At 33.7% G+C, this 18,909-nt stretch overlaps 1 protein-coding gene across 7 annotated transcripts in view; it reads left to right on the top strand.

The window, feature by feature from the left end:
- Nucleotides 1-18,909, top strand: part of LOC106665388 (sodium channel protein 60E-like) — a 341,161-nt gene that overhangs the window by 101,222 nt on the left and 221,030 nt on the right. For 4 of the 7 annotated variants that reach the window (XM_024226923.1, XM_014391782.2, XM_024226924.1 and 1 more), the window contains exon 1: nt 3,080-3,258. The exons of 2 other annotated variants lie outside the window; for them this stretch is intronic. The gene's annotated coding sequence lies outside the window, so the exon portion shown is untranslated. Of the gene's footprint in view, nt 1-3,079; nt 3,259-18,909 lie in introns of those variants that run through there. One more of the 7 variants, XM_024226926.1, reaches the window with a different exon arrangement.

Raw genomic sequence — 18,909 nt, 5'->3', positions numbered from 1 at the left:
TTACCTACTTGCTGCGAATAACTTCGCTCCCTTCACTTCTTAGTAGTTACTTCGGCAAGTTTCATTTCCCCTTCATTTAAATAATTCATTCAATTATCTAACTCCTCTCTCTTGCTTTGAACCGTTTTTTTTCCCAACACTCCATCTACGACCGGCAGTGCAAATGTTTTTAAAGATTGTCTCAGGAAATGAAAAAATCAACTAAATATCTCGGTGGTAGAAAAATTGGAACACGTTGTTTCTCTGCATTCATACAAAATCAATGGTATTTTAAAAGGAACCGTGGGTTTATTGTGAGTTTTTACGTCATTTGAAAGCTCATACATCTCTAGAAATATATTCAATAGGGATTAATCTTCAGGGCATTCGAAAGACACACATAAAATCACGTGATCAAATGCCTGGAAATGGCGTCTGATTATGCAATTCCTGGAACATCTTTTGCAATAAATTTTAACAAACGGAAAGGGGTCATTCAATTAGGGCGATTGAGTATTCGATATTCCTCCATCATCCTTTGCACATAGGAAATAGTGTACAAAAAACTGACCTAATCGATGGTCGATGTGGATATTCTGCCATCGATCCTGTCACATCACAAATTCACGCTAATAAGTACATCCCGCTCAGAAATACAGTCACTTTCAACACAACCACAAAACATCGTTTTTAAAATTTTCAATTCTTGTCCTTTCTAGTCATGCAGAAAATTTTATTCCATTTGATTCAATGTAGATTGAGATGGATGGATTAAATTTTGAAAATATTCCACAAATGTGGACGGACTTACCTATTCAAAGATAACGTTTGATTATCTCCTTTTTTCTAGATAAATGTGTTCATGAACTACCTATTTTCATTAAATATAAGACTAAGTTTTATTTTTGATTCAAAAACAAGTATATATGTTAATAAAGCGACGCCGGTATTGTGATCCTTTCATTTTACAGTCTTTATTTAAGAACGATTCTCTTCAGAACTAAAACTTATGTCGGATTATTCAAATCGGACCAAGAATGTAGCATTTATGCTCAGTCCATTTTAGGTATATTGATAAACTTATACAATAAATTAATATTCAAAAACGGAATTGAATCTCAAATTCATAAACTTATCTGTTCTTCATTGGATCAACTGTTCGCCTTTCATTTCACAACCATTTATGGTAAAATATGCTACTGCTCTAAGGATTGAACCTTATAATGTACAAAATGAAAGGAAATAATATTTTTTATATATTTAAATGGGTTTTGATTTTTTTGGTATAATGTATTTTATGGATGTTTTGTTTGGTCTAGTTTACTCCCAAAAGTTAACGACCTGCGTTAACATTTATAACGCGGATTAAAAAAAAAAAGTCAGCAGTTTTATCATATGCCGTCGCCCACAAAGTAATAATGACCCTAATAATAGTGGTAATAATATTTCAATTTTTTGAAAGGTGGGAGGCACGTTATGGTAGCATGCGCGTGTGATTTTGATCTGAAAGATAAGATAAATTAAAATACGAGCCTCGGCATGATTAGCTTTATCAGTTTTATACTGTGTTAAAAAACAAACTGCACTTGCTTTAAAAAGAGTCGAACGGGAAATGTAAATAAAATAAATAAGACTATGAATGAGAAAATGCTGATATTGGCAATTAAAGTTTTTTTCATTTACTAATTTATTTCAACGATTTAAAAGAAAAAATGTCACAATTTATCGTTTTTTTTTTTTTTAAAGCGGTCTTACATCCCTTTTAGAAATGTTGAAATGGAAGATCAACGTTTTTGTTTGATGAGTCGGGCTGATTAGTTGGAGAGACAATGTAGGACCAATTTTAAAGGAAAAGTTCCCCCTAGCTAGTCGCTTTTAATCTTGTCTGCACCCTTTGCAAGGGGTTGTGGCTCTTTTCGGCGAACCCTTTAACACCTTCGAAAATTGGCCCTGTCATCCCGCTTCTCCATTATTATTCTGTCCGGTTTTTTGGGCCGGGACGCCGTCGCTATTTCCTCGAGGATTCTTTCATCGTAGCGGAATTTGGCCAATGTTATTTCATACACAGGTTGTGTTTAAAATACTTCAAACCCAAAAAACTCTCTAAGAGGTGATAATGATGAGAAAGATAATAACAACGGGGTTTTTATAATCTCCAAGCACTCCAACATTGCGTTTTCATTGAACTTTTCATAGGTCTTTAGTTCAATCTTTTTTTTTTTAAATATGACATTGTGTTGCATTTCAGCAACTCTTTTCCGGTTCGCATTCGAAGATCGTGTAAACGCGCAAAAATGAATAGGGATATTGCCAATTTCGTAGTACTTACTTTCTCTAGCATTTTTATTTTATTAATAATTATAAATTGCATTAAAATTGATTAGAGATTATTACGATTTTTACTGAAGGAATATTTAATTAAGGGATTGTAAAAAATAACTATATAAAAGGTTTTAATTCCGTAGTTTTGGCTATTGGACAAAATATTTTTTTAAATTAATACCATGTATAATGTCCACTGTTAGCTAAAACTTCTATGCACCTGCAGGCATACTGTTGATAAGGTTGTCACTAAGTTCATAAGGAATTCCACACCATAGATAATCGTAAAGCCTTCTCTGCAACGCATTCCACATGTTCTCAATGGGATTGAGGTCTGGACTCAATGGGGGATGGGGCAGATGAGAAATTCTCAGGTTTTCTAAACATTCATTCAAGTCAATATCAGTATTGTATCAGTCAATTGGTTTGACGTGCAGATTGCAATTCCTTTAGTTTAAACTTTTTATTTACACAATCCAACAATGTTAGAGGAGGCGTATATGATATGAGTAGATATTTTCTGCGGTATTGAACTGAACTATAAAATATTTAACACAATCATTTAATATTCTCTCCGGCCAGGAATTGTCTGCTTTTGAAAGTGGTCATTAACTTCCGAAAAAAATGCCTTGAATTTTTAATATTTTTTATTTATCCGCATAATTAGAAATAATATTTGTCTTTCTTTTATTTACATTTAGCCTTGTTATCTTTTAGCTAAGATAAATATAGTCCTATGAACCATGTCAGATTCGTATCTCGAAAAAATATTCAGCAGTGAAAATAATTGTTCACTTAGGCTGACACATTGACCCTGTCAAACCAATTCTGATTAGTTTTATTATCTTGTTTCTAATAACGTTTCTTAGCATTTGCCCATGTACAATTCTTAATTAGGTTCACTATTCGGACGACAAAATTGGTCATGAACTTCTACACCTCAAATACAACAAAAAAGTGAGTATGCACCCTGATCCGATTCTCAGCCCTTTTTTAGATAATCGACATTTTATTTATTTGTTTATTTTTTTCACTGCGGTTTTTGTCACAAACGTATTCAGTTCTTGAACAATTCAATTTTAGGGAAATCCAAAAATAAGCATTGAAAATAACATTAAATTAGATGTAATAAGTCATCCTTCTAGAAATTTCAGTTTATTTTTTAGAGAAAAAACATGAAATTCTTCAAAAAATTGCTAAATTGAAAATTTGTAAAAATTTAAATTTGTAACCTTGGAAAGATTCACAGAAGAATTTATAAAAACTTCTTAACAACTTCTTCGTTTAATAAGCTTTCTAACGTTATACCTTGGAACGGAAAAAAATGGTGACGGTTTGGAAAAGAGGGAATAGGGTTAATCTTGCAATTCAACATTTTGGTCTTGGACAAAATTTATTTCCTAACTTTAGCTTAATAAAAAGCACAAAAGGAAAAAATAGAAAAAAACAATAAACACAGTAAACAACCGAAATAGGAAAATTAGTTAAAATATTTACACTAAACACAAACAAAACAAAAAACCCTTAATACAATATAACTTAACAAAGAGCACAAAAAGAATGAAAATTGAAAGAAAAATCAAAGAAATCACATAAAAACAAAACAATAAACATAATGAACAATCTCATTATGTTAATTTTTTGTGTGATTTTTTATTAGGTTAAAGTTCGGTTTTACAACTTCTGTATTATGGATCTATTTTTTCTTTTGTCTGTGTTTAGTGAAGGTATTTTATCTATTTTTTCTGATTTGGTTGTTCGCTATGTTTATTGTCTCTTTTTCAGTTTGATTTTTATGTCCAATTATTAATTTTTTGCTTTTTCATTGAATTGTTACTACAAATTTACGAATTTTGTGCAAATTCAAGAAGTTCGTCACTTCCTGAAAACAATTATTCCAATCAATAGAGTTAATATATACAGAATAAATATAAAATTAATTTTTCCAATATTTACACACCTACATTTCCTATTTTTTTATACCAAACAAATATCCCTCTTTAGGTTTTCCATAAACAGTGTTTTTTTTTGTTTTTTTATGCATGCAAAAGAGCTTGTAATTATTCACCTTTTTTTTAATTCGTATCATTTTCTTTTAAGAAAGTTCGGAATAACAAAAATATATCATAGCCCTTAACAAAATTTAAAAAATCCAATTGTTCTTTCTTAACGTTTTGTCCGTTTACGTTATAGCTAAGTATTTTAAGATTACAAACTTTTCTGGTAGTTGATATTTATGTGCTTCCTTGGGTTTCTTTTTCGTTCATCACAGTTGATTTTGCCCCCCCCCCCCATTTCTCATTTCTGTTGTGTGGTCCAAGGTGATTCTGCGTATTAGACTGGTTCTCTAATTTTCTTGGTGACGAATCTTCATTCTCTGAGTTCGTTGAGATCTTCTTCATTTTCGGTTGTTACCTCATCCTTCATTCAAGTCGAACTTTTTCTCGTTTAAAAGCACTCCCAATCTCATGCCTTAAAGCGTCGTATTCTTTAATGACACTACCTAATCTTTTTATTAATGCTTTTATATATCGGCCTTACTTTTCATATAAAGAACTTTCAATTTCTATGAAGCCCTCTTTGTTAACGAAGCCGGTGACTGGGACCTGTCCGTCTTCCATTTGCATCTTTTCATTTTGAGAATTTCCGGTAGGTCACCACACCTTCTTCTCTTATTGTTAGCATTTTTTCATCGAAAATAATTGGCTAAGCAGTTTTTGCGAGGAATTCATCTGTATCATCATTTGAACTCTGATTTATCGTATGTTTAGGTATATTTGACCTCTTATTGAAATTAATACTGTTCCTGTTGGAATTAGATTACCTATATCTTTTGTCGGTTTTGATTTCCGATGGAATCTTTTGACTTCCACAAACTCAAAAAACCCCTCTACAGCTTGCGAATTTTTCCCGTTCTATCATATTTAATTCCACTCCCCTAATAATCATATGTCTTATCAGGACAAAGTAAGGAACGAATGCCTTAATATTGTTTTATTTTAAAATTCTGGTCCTTACTGATAAATTAGCAGCTTGAAACATGTTTAATACGACTTAATGCGAATTTGACCAGCTTTATCAATGTTGACAATATTTTTTCATAATTTATTGTTTTAAAAGTTAGTTCACTACGATGATGTGAACGTGACACGCCTTTATATTGTTCATTCATATTCCTTTGTAAATAAACATGACATGGGCCATTCTCCGTAAATCTAAATGAACATTCAGGTTCTTCATTTGTATTACGAATTTTATAAGTTAAATTTACTTGTAGACTATTTTTTGTTTCTCCGGTCCTACTTGTTTGCCGTTTTTCCATAATGGATTGCATTTTATTTGTCCAAAGACATTTTCTTTTCCGTTTATATCAAAAATAATACAAATCTACTTATTCTGCGTTGAATCGCTGTATTATCTCTAACCTCCAAAAGCAAACACGCGTCCCATGACATTTTCACGTGATATTGTTTTTAGGGCCGCTTGTTCAGACAATCGGATCATATAAGGAATTTCTTTCGTAAACTCTTTTAACTCTAAGGCAGAAAATTATTAAATTTCAGCCGAACCTCTAACGAGCTTTATTCGTTCATATTTTTAGCAGGTAATATATTTTCCTTGATTCTTTTACTGGTTTTAGAGCCATCTGTGGTCCACAATTTATTTGATTGTCTCATGATTTTTCCTTCCCCCATTCCAACTGTTAAAACATGTTCTAAAAATGTTCCAAGCGTCGTATAATCAGACGCCATTTCCAGGCATTTGATCAGGTGATTTTATAGGTGCCTTTAGAATACCCTGAAGATTAATCCCTATTCAATATTTTGTAGAGATGTATGAGGTTTCAAATGACGTAAAACTCACAAAAAAATCACGGGTTGTTTTTAAAATACTATGATTTTGTATGAACGGAGAGAAACAACGTGTTCCAATATCCGTCATCTTTGAATAGGTAAGCCCGTCCACATTTGTGGAATATTCTCAAAATTTAATCCTTCCATCTCATTCTACATTGAATCAAATCGAATAAAATTTTTGCATGACTAGAAAGGACAAGAATTGGAAATTTTAAAAGGGATTTTTTGTGGTTGTGTTGAAAGTGTCTGTATTTCTAAGCGGGATGTACTTATTAGCGTGAATTTGTGATGTGACAGGATCGATAGGGAATATCCCCATCGACCATCAATTAGGTCAGTTTTTTATACACTATTTCCTATGTGCAAAAGATGATGGAGGAATATCGAGTACTCCATCACCCTAATTGAATGGTCATTTCCGTTTGTTAAAATTTATTGCAAAAGATGTTCCAGGAATTGCATAATCAGACACTATTTCCAGGCATTTGATCAGGTGATTTTATGTGTGTCTTTCGAATGCTCTGAAGATTAATCCCTATTTAATATATTTCTAGAGATGTATGAGCTTTCAAATGACGTAAAAACTCANTTGATCACGTGATTTTATGTGTGTCTTTCGAATGCCCTGAAGATTAATCCCTATTGAATATATTTCTAGAGATGTATGAGCTTTCAAATGACGTAAAAACTCACAATAAACCCACGGTTCCTTTTAAAATACCATTGATTTTGTATGAATGCAGAGAAACAACGTGTTCCAATTTTTTTACCACCGAGATATTTAGTTGATTTTTTCATTTCCTGAGACAATCTTTAAAAACATTTGCACTGCCGGTCGTAGATGGAGTGTTGGGAAAAAAAACGGTTCAAAGCAAGAGAGAGGAGTTAGATAATTGAATGAATTATTTAAATGAAGGGGAAATGAAACTTGCCGAAGTAACTACTAAGAAGTGAAGGGAGCGAAGTTATTCCCAGCAAGTAGGTAAATCCAATTAAAAGAAATATCAAGTTGCATCTTGCCACTGTCTACCAGGGGACATAGTCTAAAATTAGCTACAAAGGCTGGTCTATCAAAAGCAAAAGAGGTGTTGCTAATTTTAAAAAAAAGAGCAGAGAGACTTTGAAACTTTGTTCAAGTCTAATCTGTGTCAGGGCAAGAAAAATATATCAAATTTATCCTGATAAGAGAATTAACCTTTAAACTAAACAAAGAAATACGAATTTATCAGGGTCGATTCAGAAAAAAAAACTAAGATAGATTTTATCTTTTTTAGATGTTTAACCCTGAAGTGTGTAGATTGTTGAAAACTTAATTTAAACGTACCATATCAACTTAATGTAAACAAAAAAAAAGACAATGTATAATATATTCTTTTGTAGAGTCTTGAAGAACTTACAATAAAATTCCGAAAGCAAGGTGAAGATTTAAAATTAAAAATATCTTTCTTGTACGGTTGTAGAGTGAAATGGGGAGTTGGTGTCGCAGAGGATCAAGTCATGATAGCTCAAGTGGTTAGACCATTGACGTATTGTGCCCGAAGGTCATGGGTTCGAATCCCGCTCGTGATACTAATTTATCATCTAAGTCGAAAATCTTAGATAAGAAGAGTAATTAATTGTTTTAATAGAGATATTCAACTCATTCGCTTTAATCATATGAAGGTCACCTTAATCGGCAAGTTACAATTTTATCTCAAGCGCTTATGTTGCTTTTCAATACAGTTGTTAGCTTAACGGCAGGTCTAGAACCGCAAAACTGCAAGCTCTATATTATTCATTCCATGATCTTATCTCATAAAGAACTAGTGAACGTAATCATGAGCTCTAACATACCCTTAATTTCACATAACATAGCAACAATGCGGCAGCTGGGTAATGTTCATTCCTCTTATCTGAACCGTTTATTAAAATAATGAAACATACATAAATATCCTTCCTAAACCTGAGATATAACGAATTACTTACGGGCCACCGTAATTTAATAAATAAAAAATATTTGTGTAAAGATGTTACTAGAATACAAAATAAATATAATGGGGAATTATTACAGGATAAAGAGTTATACAATTGTAAAAGTTTAGTTATAAATCATGTTGACCCTTTTATTAAGTAAATTTCAATAATTAATTAATTTCCTATGTAAAATATAAGTAAAATTATTATTATAATTTTCAATCATGTAAATATTAACGCAACGGAAATTATTAACGCAATTATTTGGATATCGTGAGATGCGGTATGGTGTGACGTTTAGAAAAACATTTTTTTTATCGTGCCAATGTTTCGACCTTTATTAAGATCATATTCAAGGCCTGGGATTGATCAACACAGGATAAGAGATAAACAAAGCATCAATTACAGAACAGACACATGTAAACTCAGTCGCAGCTCATTAGCATACATATAACACACAAAACATATAATACAACATAAAAAATAATCATTACCTTCCACACATCAAACATTTCTACATAGTCTAATTCTTCAACAATTTGTCTCACCTTTCCGTAATTATCCCCGTCTATATAATCCTAAAAGGATAATTAAGCCGAACCATTACCCACTTTTCCTATTGTCGGCTCCTTTTACCTCAAAGAAGCCGACTCCTCATATAAAAACGTCTTTCTATCCCGACTTCCTTCCCCACCCCTTCAAAATCCAACGTATATGAACATAAAACATCAATATCTTCTTGGCACTCTGAACACGACACGCAATAATGACACATCTACACGGAAAACAAACACTTTGACTGAGTACAAAAACTTTGATTGTCTAAAATTTCAAGCATTGTATAAATTTATTTGTATAACATAAACAATGTTTATAAATCCCAGGTCCTGAAGATGATTTTCATAAAGATCGAAACTTTGGCACGATAAAGAAAATGTTTTTCTGAACCTACGTCACACCAGACCGCATAATCATCAACTAAAGTTCACTAAATACCACACATTTAGAAAAACGTTGCTCAATTTATTTCAATAATTATAAATAATTATTAGGTGCCTTGCCTCCAAATAGAGTGAGAGCAGGGGTGCCACCCGACCGCGAATTGTGCTTGAACAGAAATCAATGATATATGGAATACTGAAAGACTGGATATGGATAGGACCATGAGCAAATAGTATAGAAATAGTCTGGAGGGCTAAGGAGGCTAAGACGTCCCAATCTCCGGAAATAACCACCGCGATCCGGATCTCTGACGCTAAGAATGTAATAAAACAAATTATTACAAGAACGTAGCAGTGTCGGTGGGCCGGGTCGGCAGAGAAGTAGAATATAAAGAGCACTGTCGATACGAGATCCTCGGAGTGTCTGACTCAATCATTACACGATTAAGAATAGGCCATTCTATGCTGAGACAAGGACACTTTTGGACAAAAGAGCGCGTATGCATCCGGAGTTTAGAAAAAGGTTGCTCAATGTATCCCATATAATAATAAGGTGCCTTGCCTCCATATAGAGTGAGAGTAGAACCGAGAATTGCGCTTGAGCAGAAATCAATGATATATGGAATATTGAACGAATAGATATGGATAGGAGCATAGAGCAAATTGTATAGAAATAGACTCTACGGAAGGAGGAAATTAGGTAGATCGAAGAGAAGATGGCTAGAGGAGGTGGAGGATGATTTGGGGATGTAGGAATAAGAAGATGGAGAATGACGCCAGTGAAAGTCAAACTCAACTGAAGATCCTCAGTTCCGATTCTTGGAGGAAACAGGGTTTTTTAATTGTACATAGTATTGATATTTTTGTGTTCACTAATCTGTGTTGAGTGTTGTGAATGTATTTATTAGCATGAATATGTAGTAGAGGTTAGATGGCGGAATATTGAGTACCCCATCGGCTCAATTAGGTTAGTTATATAATCCTCTGACGATCTGACTTGTCGAAGATATAACATCCTCAACCGATTAATAGTAATCCAAGCAAGGTTGACACATGGACACTGACTTTTGGGCCAAAACCCTCATATATATATATATATATATATATATACACGGCATGTAGAGAAAGTTTGCTCGAGTGTCCTAACTAAGTGATGGGTGCAACTGCTTGGCTCCATACAAAGAACGTGTAGGAATGCCATCCATGAGAATATTGGAATGGGAATGAAAGCAATTGTCTGGTTCCCTTTTTCCGTTTTTGCTTTTTTTGTATTGTATATACTGCTGATAGTTTAGTGTACCTAGCGTGGGTTGAGAGTGAATGTATTTATTATCGTGAATGTGTAGTCTGTAGATCGAAACATTGGCACGATAAAGAAAATGTTTTTCTAAACCTACGTCACATCAGACCGCATCTCACGTCTCTAAATAATCATTAATTAACGGTCATTAAACACCACACATTAACGGAATTATTAATTCTAAATAAATCTGAAATATTGTTAAATCAACCTCGAAGATACACTTATCAGGAAGGTGAAGTGATGATTCCTGAACTACCTTCATTCAAACATTATACCAATCTTACGTTTGAACACATTCATAAAGCAAACATGAATGTAGAACCTTTAGACTAAGTGGATGTAAATGAATTTTATTATTATAAAACAATATTAATTCATGCATCAGTTTCGATTTGGATTTGGATTTTTGGATTTATATAGTCAAAAATCTGCACATGTACGTACATACATATTGCACAAACATGTGCCGAGCTGAGCTTATTCGCTTCTCGTAGTACACCGGCAACTCCAGCTTTTGTAATTTAAAGTAAACTGCCGGTAGACTCACCCAGCCCACATTCTTGACGGTGGAAGTTTTTTGTGGTCCGGGACATTTCCTGGGAATTAAATGCATGCCCCGAGAGTTGATCAGGCATGTAAATAAATAATTGGCAAGTGCATTCTGAAATAAATATATAGCAAAGAAACAAACTGTTCTTCAGAATAGAAATTAGCATCAACGCTTGCGAAAAATTTTTTTAACATAACGAGCAGGCCAACCTATATAAACAAATATAAGGTTAAAATTTATATATATACGAGTTGGATCTCGTAGAGCGCAGAATTTTCAATAGCCAAAAAGAATTGTGTTGTTTTTTCTAAACTTTTGTAAGAATAAAACCGGGCTTTGTCTGGAGCATAAATATGGGAACAGCCCCGTAGTGAATTGGTAATCCCGGGAAAAATTGAGATAAGTATAATCGGGTTTTTGCATTTTGACAGGACCGTAAAACTGAGGCGACTCGGAATTTGTCATGCCGGTTTTGAACGACCGGGGATGGAATGCTGCAAATATTCATCTCAATTATGCGGTTATGAGAAGCCGGAGCGATCGTTAACCATTGTTGCCCGGGGCTTCTTTGTTTACGTTTTGTATTTGGAAAGTAGGCATTCACTTCAACCCGCGTCTATCTTTTATCCCTCTGGAACCGGCCTGGTACCAGTACTGTTGTTTACAGGCTTTAACTAATAGTGCTTAAAATATTAAGTAGAGTGAAACTAGCTTACAGTTACGGACTTCTAGTTCAGGAAAATCAAATCAGTGCACGTGTCTGATTGAATTCCATGACCTCAAATTTATATGACAATGAAAAATCACGGTTTTGGCTAAACTAGTAAAAAAAAATATTCCCAAACGTTGCACTATACATAATAAAATATATATAAAGTAGAAGGTTTATGGGCCGACTAACAGCTGAGGTCATCGCGTGTACATAGTAGAATAATTAGCAGAACAAAGATATTGTAAGTTAAATGTGAAAAAATGAAGATCGATGCAAAGTAGAATAATAACTGATGTCAAGAGGTGTAAGGAAAATTCATAAAGGCAATAACCGTGTTGCAAAAAAAAAAAAACTTTTGATCTATAATATCTAGAAACCATTTTTTCATATCATCATAGGAATTTCACACTAGCAGTTTTTAAAAATAGTGAATCATTAATTTCTGGCAGCAACGTAATGTTTAAAAAAATATATTTCACCCTTTTAATGGAATAGAAATTCTTCGGTCTGGGTAATTTTAAGAAATTGAGGGCCCTGACTGTTTGTTTGAATGATTCTTCTAGAAAAGTTAAAAAACGAATTAATAATAAAGAATAATAATAGACATAAGGAATGAAAGAAAGAGAGAGAGGTAGAAAGAAAATAAAACATAGAAACAGGAAAAATGGAATGAGATAAGGAAAGAAAAAGAGAGGAAAAAGATAGATAGACCGAAAGAAAGGGATTGTGAGAAAGAAAAGAGAAAGAAAGAGAACGAGCGAAAGAAATGTGAGAACACTGAATTTGAGAGAAAAATAGAGAGAAAAGCAAGAAAGATTACAAAAAATAAAAAAGAACGGAATGAAAGACTTAATACAAAATGTGAGAAAACAGAGAAATGATAAATGATGGAGTGAGTGTGGTGTTCAATCCTTTTTAAAAAGATAGTTCCTACTCACATTTTGGAGTAACTCACAGTAAGTTGTTTTGCAACGATCCGGATTTCGAGGCATTTAGCTCATCATCAGGTTGAAGGACTTAATATTTTATAGTAATTTAATAATATATATAANAAGTATTTACTAGTATAATATTTATTTGTGTTATAATTTCCGCGTTTCGCACGTTCAAATTGAGCGCCATTAAAAAAATCAGCTGCTAATTGGAACGTCGCGTTGGCGGAGGTATCAGCGGGTTCACTTTGGCAATTTATGTCGAGAGACGTGGTTGTAGAAGTTCTTCAACCTGATGGTGAGCTAAAAGGCTCGAAATCCGGATCGTTGCAAAACAACTTACTGTGAGTAGGAACTATCTTTTTAAAAAGGATGTGAGAAAACTGTGAGAAAGAGAAAAAGAAAGAGAGAGAGAGGAAAAAGATAGATAATGTGTGAAAAGGGAGACAGAAGAATATAGATAGATATATAAAGAAACAGAGAGAGAGAGAGAGAGAGAGAGAGAGACAGACAGACAGACAGACAGACAGACAGACAGACAGACAGACAGAATGAAATAGTGAAAGGAAAGAAAGAAAAAACATTGAAACACGATAAAAATAGAATGAAAGAAAAAAAAGGAAAATAAGGAAAGTGAGAGGACAGAATGAGAGAGAGAAAAAGGGAGTACGAAAGAGAAAGAAAAAGGAAGAGATGGAATAAGAGAAAGAAATATTGAAAAAAAGGAAAACACAGAATTATGATAAAAATGGAATGACAGAAGGAGAAAAAAAGAATAGGAAAGAAATAAAGAGAGTGAAAGAGATACGAGGTTATTGTGAGAAAGAGAAAAAATTGCTAGAATGAGAATAAAAGTAGAACCAGGGCAAAAAATGGAATGAGAGAAAGCGGAATTGGGAGAGAAACAAAAAGAAAAATAACAAAAAATAGTAACAGGACAAAAATAGAAATGAGAGAAAAAAACAGACAGTTATGTTTGTATGCTCGGACACACAATAGAGAATGTAAGGCATGAGCGGCGTCCATCCTGTGACGAGAGCAGTTAGTTCACCAACAGACTGGAGATCACTTGGCAATTATTCTAACTTTTGTATTGCCATGTGGCCAACGCCGCTTCAGTCTCGGACGAGGATCGCCGGGTAATGTTGAGGATGATTCGCGGATTAAGTGGTTTGATGAATGATTGGGTAATTTACAATGAAAATTTTTGTATTGAAGAGGCAAGGTATTTTGTTGTATTTTGTATTGAATTGTGCAAGGTCGGATACAATACGAATGTTTGAAGTCGGTATGAATTGTATGGGTAGAGACATAAAGGGAGCATTAACTATTGTTCGAAGAATTTTAAATTGTAGGGTTTGTAGTCGGTTAAGAATGAAACGCTTAGCGGTTTCGTAAAGTTCAAGTCCCTATGTCCATAGTGGGAGTAGTATGGCAGTATATAGTGTTTGTTTGTTACTGTAAGTTCGGATCTCTTGTTAAGTAGTCTTTTTAGCCGTCTGACTCTATACAACAAAGCTTGTGGCAATTGACTACATACATAGCACCCAACGGACCAACTTGACCTTACTATCTACAATTATATTTAAGACAACTTAAAGCTCTAAAGCGTCGAGCAAGAGCCTGTTGGCACCGCTTTCCTTACCACTCAGTCAAAAGAACATTCAACCGAGTAAGTAGAAAACCGTCTAAAAAATTACACAATTACTTCAACAATATTCAATCAATATTCCACATATACAGAGTCATTGACAACTCATTATGGATTGTGACTAAAAAAAATATTAAAATACAAAAACTCGTCTCTTTCTCTACGACGTACAGACGGATCAAGGGCTAAATCCTACGGGATAAAACCCACCTCCAAGAAGAGGATTTATTAAACATATTCACTCCACACCCAGACATATACGACCCAGTCCACTCCACCAATATTCACGACTTTCACGTACAACTTTCCCTTCCTCCCAAACCATTTCCTCCCAGAGAAGTCACGCAGGCCGTCTGTAACAATTAAAGTAAAATTTAAAAATATTTATTTTTCCAATTCAATGGGATTTTTAATTTTGATGCACGTTTTCGTATCAGAAAAATCTGTACTTTCTGTTCAAGCATCGAACTGTAGTTTATTTTTTTTTTACGACGGTTCGCAACAGCATAGGTCATATAAACCCTCAGGGTGCCTGTGTTTTTGACAAAAAAGCCGATTTGTAAGTATGTCGGGTTTGAATGCAGGGTCGCTGGATTCGAACCGGGGACCTTTACCTTGCTGTGATGAGCGCCGTGTCAACGCCTAAACCGTTGGGGCCACCGACGCCCCCATCAAACTGTAGTAATTTTTCATATTTCAGTAATATTTCATGGTCATAAGTAGTTCAAAAATATACCAAAAAATTAATTTTTTGGTACGGTTTTCTTAAAATCTATTAAACCTATTACGGTGATTTTTTGTTTTATTTGTCTTAATACAATACTAACCAGTGGCTACTGGTTATTGAAAATAGTGATTCAACATGTATGACATTTTACACAATTTTTTATCTAAAATAAAATTATTTCCCCATTCTTGGTAGTTCATATTTTATAATTGTATTATTATTTGTATTACTATATTAGGTAATTTTTTGTATAGAAGGTTGTTTTGGACACCTAATGTACATAAAAAACGAGTCAATGCGTAAGTGATGGCGAGTTGCAAGTTAATCAAGACAAGAAACATCAGAACACGTGATTCGTAAGAAAAATTCAGTAAAAGCTAAAGCTCGGAATATCATGGCACTAGTTTTATTCTGGGCAAAAATTGTTTTAGTTTAAGGAGAGAAAAAATTTAAATTAATTTTCTGACAAACAGTCGATTATTCTGTTGGATGCCATACTTCATTGGATTGCTCGTTTTGAAGCATGTTCTCTTCTACTCTCTTTGCCGTGAAAATATAAAATATCAAAGAAAAGTCGTTACGAACGAACGGGTTAAAAGGATTAGTGAAGACCAAAGGCTAGGAAACATTTCAAGTACATACATCTCAACTTTATATACGTTAAAACTAATCAGTCTAACTGAGAAAAGTGGGTCAAAGTTTACGTTTTCACCCCGAAATCTTCAGATGTGCGACTACTTGTGCAAGATATCGGATGTCTTTGAAATGTTTATTTATGAGTTGGCCCGTCGAAATGGTTATCGTTTAATTAAAATTCTAATTAGAATTAACCTTTGTTCCCTTTACATAAATAAAATTAATAGCGCGTGATGTTGACGTTAATTGACCCGAATTGTATGTATTTTTGGCGACATTTACATTGACGTTTTCTGTTTGAAAATATTTAGTGCTGCAAGGAAAAAAGGATCAAAAGCAATGCAATGCGACATGTTTGTATATGGAAATTGGCGAGCAAAGACGCTTTTATTTATTTTAATTAAACATGAATATTCATTTAATCGTGAGGGTGGTGAAAGTATTACTCCACGGTGTGAATTACATTTTGCCTTGTCAACTCAGGATTTCCCTTTCCGGGGTATTATATCCGAGGCACGTGTTCAAATTAAACCGAATTGAAATAAATAAACTAGGTTTTATTTTCAATTTTCTAAATCTGATTAATTATATCATAAATAATTTATTTATACGACGCTATAAAATTGATTTCCAATTATGATACGCACTAAATGTGTATCATTTTGGTCTTAATTAGAATTTACTATTTCATGCGTTAACATTGACGTGGGAATTTAATGTTGTACAGAATTAACTAGTTTCGTGGTCCGCTTGACCAATCAATATCTTACAATTAATTAAGGTTTTCAGTTGAGATAAAAAAGTCAATGGCACGAGCGGGATTCGAACCCACGATCTTAGGCTACATACGCCGCTACTCTACCACTTGAGCAATCGTGACCTCGATCCACTCGGACACTAACTTCACATCTCAACCCCACTTTCTGAATTTTCCCGCTCGTGAGCTGACTTTTTTATTTCAAATAAAATCCTTAAGTAATTGTAATATATTAATTGGTCAAACGGACCACGAAATTAGTGAATTTAATGAATTAAAATGAAGTATACTTCACTAAAGCTCTCCGTGGCCATTTCAATTGTCGCCGAGAATCCAATCCGATTACACGACATTTGAAAAATGGCAAAAAAGGAGGGAAAATTCAAAAGGTGGGGTTGAGATGGGAAGTTAGTGTCCGAGTGCATCGAGGTCACGATAACTCAAGTGGTAGAGCAGCGGCGTATCTAGCCGAAGATCGTGGGTTCGAATCCCGCCCGTGCCATTGACTTTTTTATCTCAACTGAAAACCTTAATTAATTGTAAGGTTGTACAGAATGTTAAATACTGTAATAAATAATGAATATTTTTATTTCAATTTTAACGGTAACAAATTTAACCAACTATCAAGACCTTTCTTCACTGTCACTCGGTGAGACGTTTTTATTCTGATTTCCTTTTGGAAAATAGTGTATGCCAAAATCTGACATCCCCGTGAAAATCCTAGTAGATGCTCATCTGGATCTTGAAATAGGTAGATTATAGAAATGGCCTGGTTTTACTGTCAACTAACCCAACTTTCGGAGAGCTGGTGAAATAACTTTTGTCAAAAGATGGGCTGTTTTTCTATTCTTAAAATTTCCATCCTTGCTTCAAGCGCCCGTACAACCGTATAAAATCAATACAAAACTTTCGAAGATAATTAAAAACAAATTAACAAATAACACAGTAAACAAATTTGAAAATAAACTTATAAATGGTAGACAAGAGAAAAACAATTTACAAAATCTTTTCCACAAAGTTTCGTCTTGCGCGAGACTTGTAGAACATTAGTTATGTTAATTAATCGCCTCTCTCATAGCACGAACAATTTAAAATAAGAAATTGTATACCGCTCCAGATCAATACGCCCTTTAGCGAGAACGTGTTAAAGTAACTTTTAATTTACCTACAAGGAGGAGAAATAAATCTTCAGTGTAAAATATGGGATTAAAAATTAAAATGGAATGCTTTAATTTGTTCGAGTTGTACAAGTTAATGTTTTTAGGTTATTCCCGCTTTCTGGAAACTGGTTTCGTAACTTGCTAGCATGACTAAAACGGAGAAAGTTACTGGTAAAGTCTTATTTGTTTATTAAATTGGGTTTACATGTTGACCTGTGCACTAATTAGCTGCAGTTGTCTTTTTTACTCAATGTTAAACGGAGAAAAGGATTATATATGCTAAACTAATTTTGAACATTATTATGCAAAATATAATTAAATAGCGTTTTTAGATTATAATGTCCATCAAACAAAAAGTCTTCGATCGAGAGAATACTTAATCCATTGTACAAAACTTCATTACTCCACGTTTAATAAGCTGTTTATTTTAGTTAGATCTAAATATAGATATATTTCTTAAAAAACTTTTAATATGAAACTGATAAAAATAACAAACAATACTAAAACAAGGTAGAGAATAGGTAAAAAATACAGCGTATTGTGTTGATTGAGAGTTTATCTTTTACAAATTAACCTTAGAAAATACACGCCTCCTAGGTCGAGAAGAGGGTTTCCACAATTTATGGGATTGTTTACCGGTTGATTGAGTATAATTTTTCATTATATCTAGTCGTTCAAATCTCCAAGACTTTTAATTCGTGTTGTGACCGACAATGCCCTCACGCAGACAGAATACATCATACGAGACTAAATATTCACCGTATTACATGTACCTACTTAAAATACTGATTTAACTGAGAGAGGAAACGAGAGTGAGAATGAGATAGAAATATAAAGAAAAGAAAGAATATAGATAGACAGATGGATTGAGATACAAAAATAGTTAGAATGTGGGAGAGTGAAATAGATATTTATTGTGAAAGAGAAAACAAATTGAAAGAGAAAGAGAGAGAGAGATAAAGAGAGAAAGAGAGAAAGAGAGAGAGAGAGAGAGAGAGGGAGGAGGCAGAAAGGATAGAGGGACATAGAGATATTGTGAGATGGAAGAGATTTAAAGATAAATTGATGTATAGTTAGGCACATAGATAGAAAAACAAAAAAGTGGATATACAGAGAAAGGGGAAAAGCTAGATAGAGAGTGAGAGAGAAAGAGAAGAACAGTATTATGTTCTGTTGCGACGAAAAATGAAACACAAACACACACCCACACACACACATATATATATATATATATATATACAGGGTGAATTGCTACTCGTGCTACAAACTTCTCCAGTAGATTCTTCACCCTAAAATGAACAAAAAAGTTCATATTGTCCATGGTCCGATTCTCAACCATTTCAGAGTAATTTCGCTTTTTATCGATTTTGAAAGATATCACGTCCTGGCGTCGGAAAATCGTGATATCTTTTAATCTAAACATTTCTCT

Source organism: Cimex lectularius, unplaced genomic scaffold (genome assembly GCF_000648675.2).
Source record: "Cimex lectularius strain Harlan isolate CLEC.00 unplaced genomic scaffold, Clec_2.1 scaffold9, whole genome shotgun sequence".
In the NCBI taxonomy this organism is placed as follows: domain Eukaryota; kingdom Metazoa; phylum Arthropoda; class Insecta; order Hemiptera; family Cimicidae; genus Cimex; species Cimex lectularius.
Note: the sequence above shows the minus strand (reverse complement) of the source record. Positions and strands in the feature narration are given on the sequence as shown.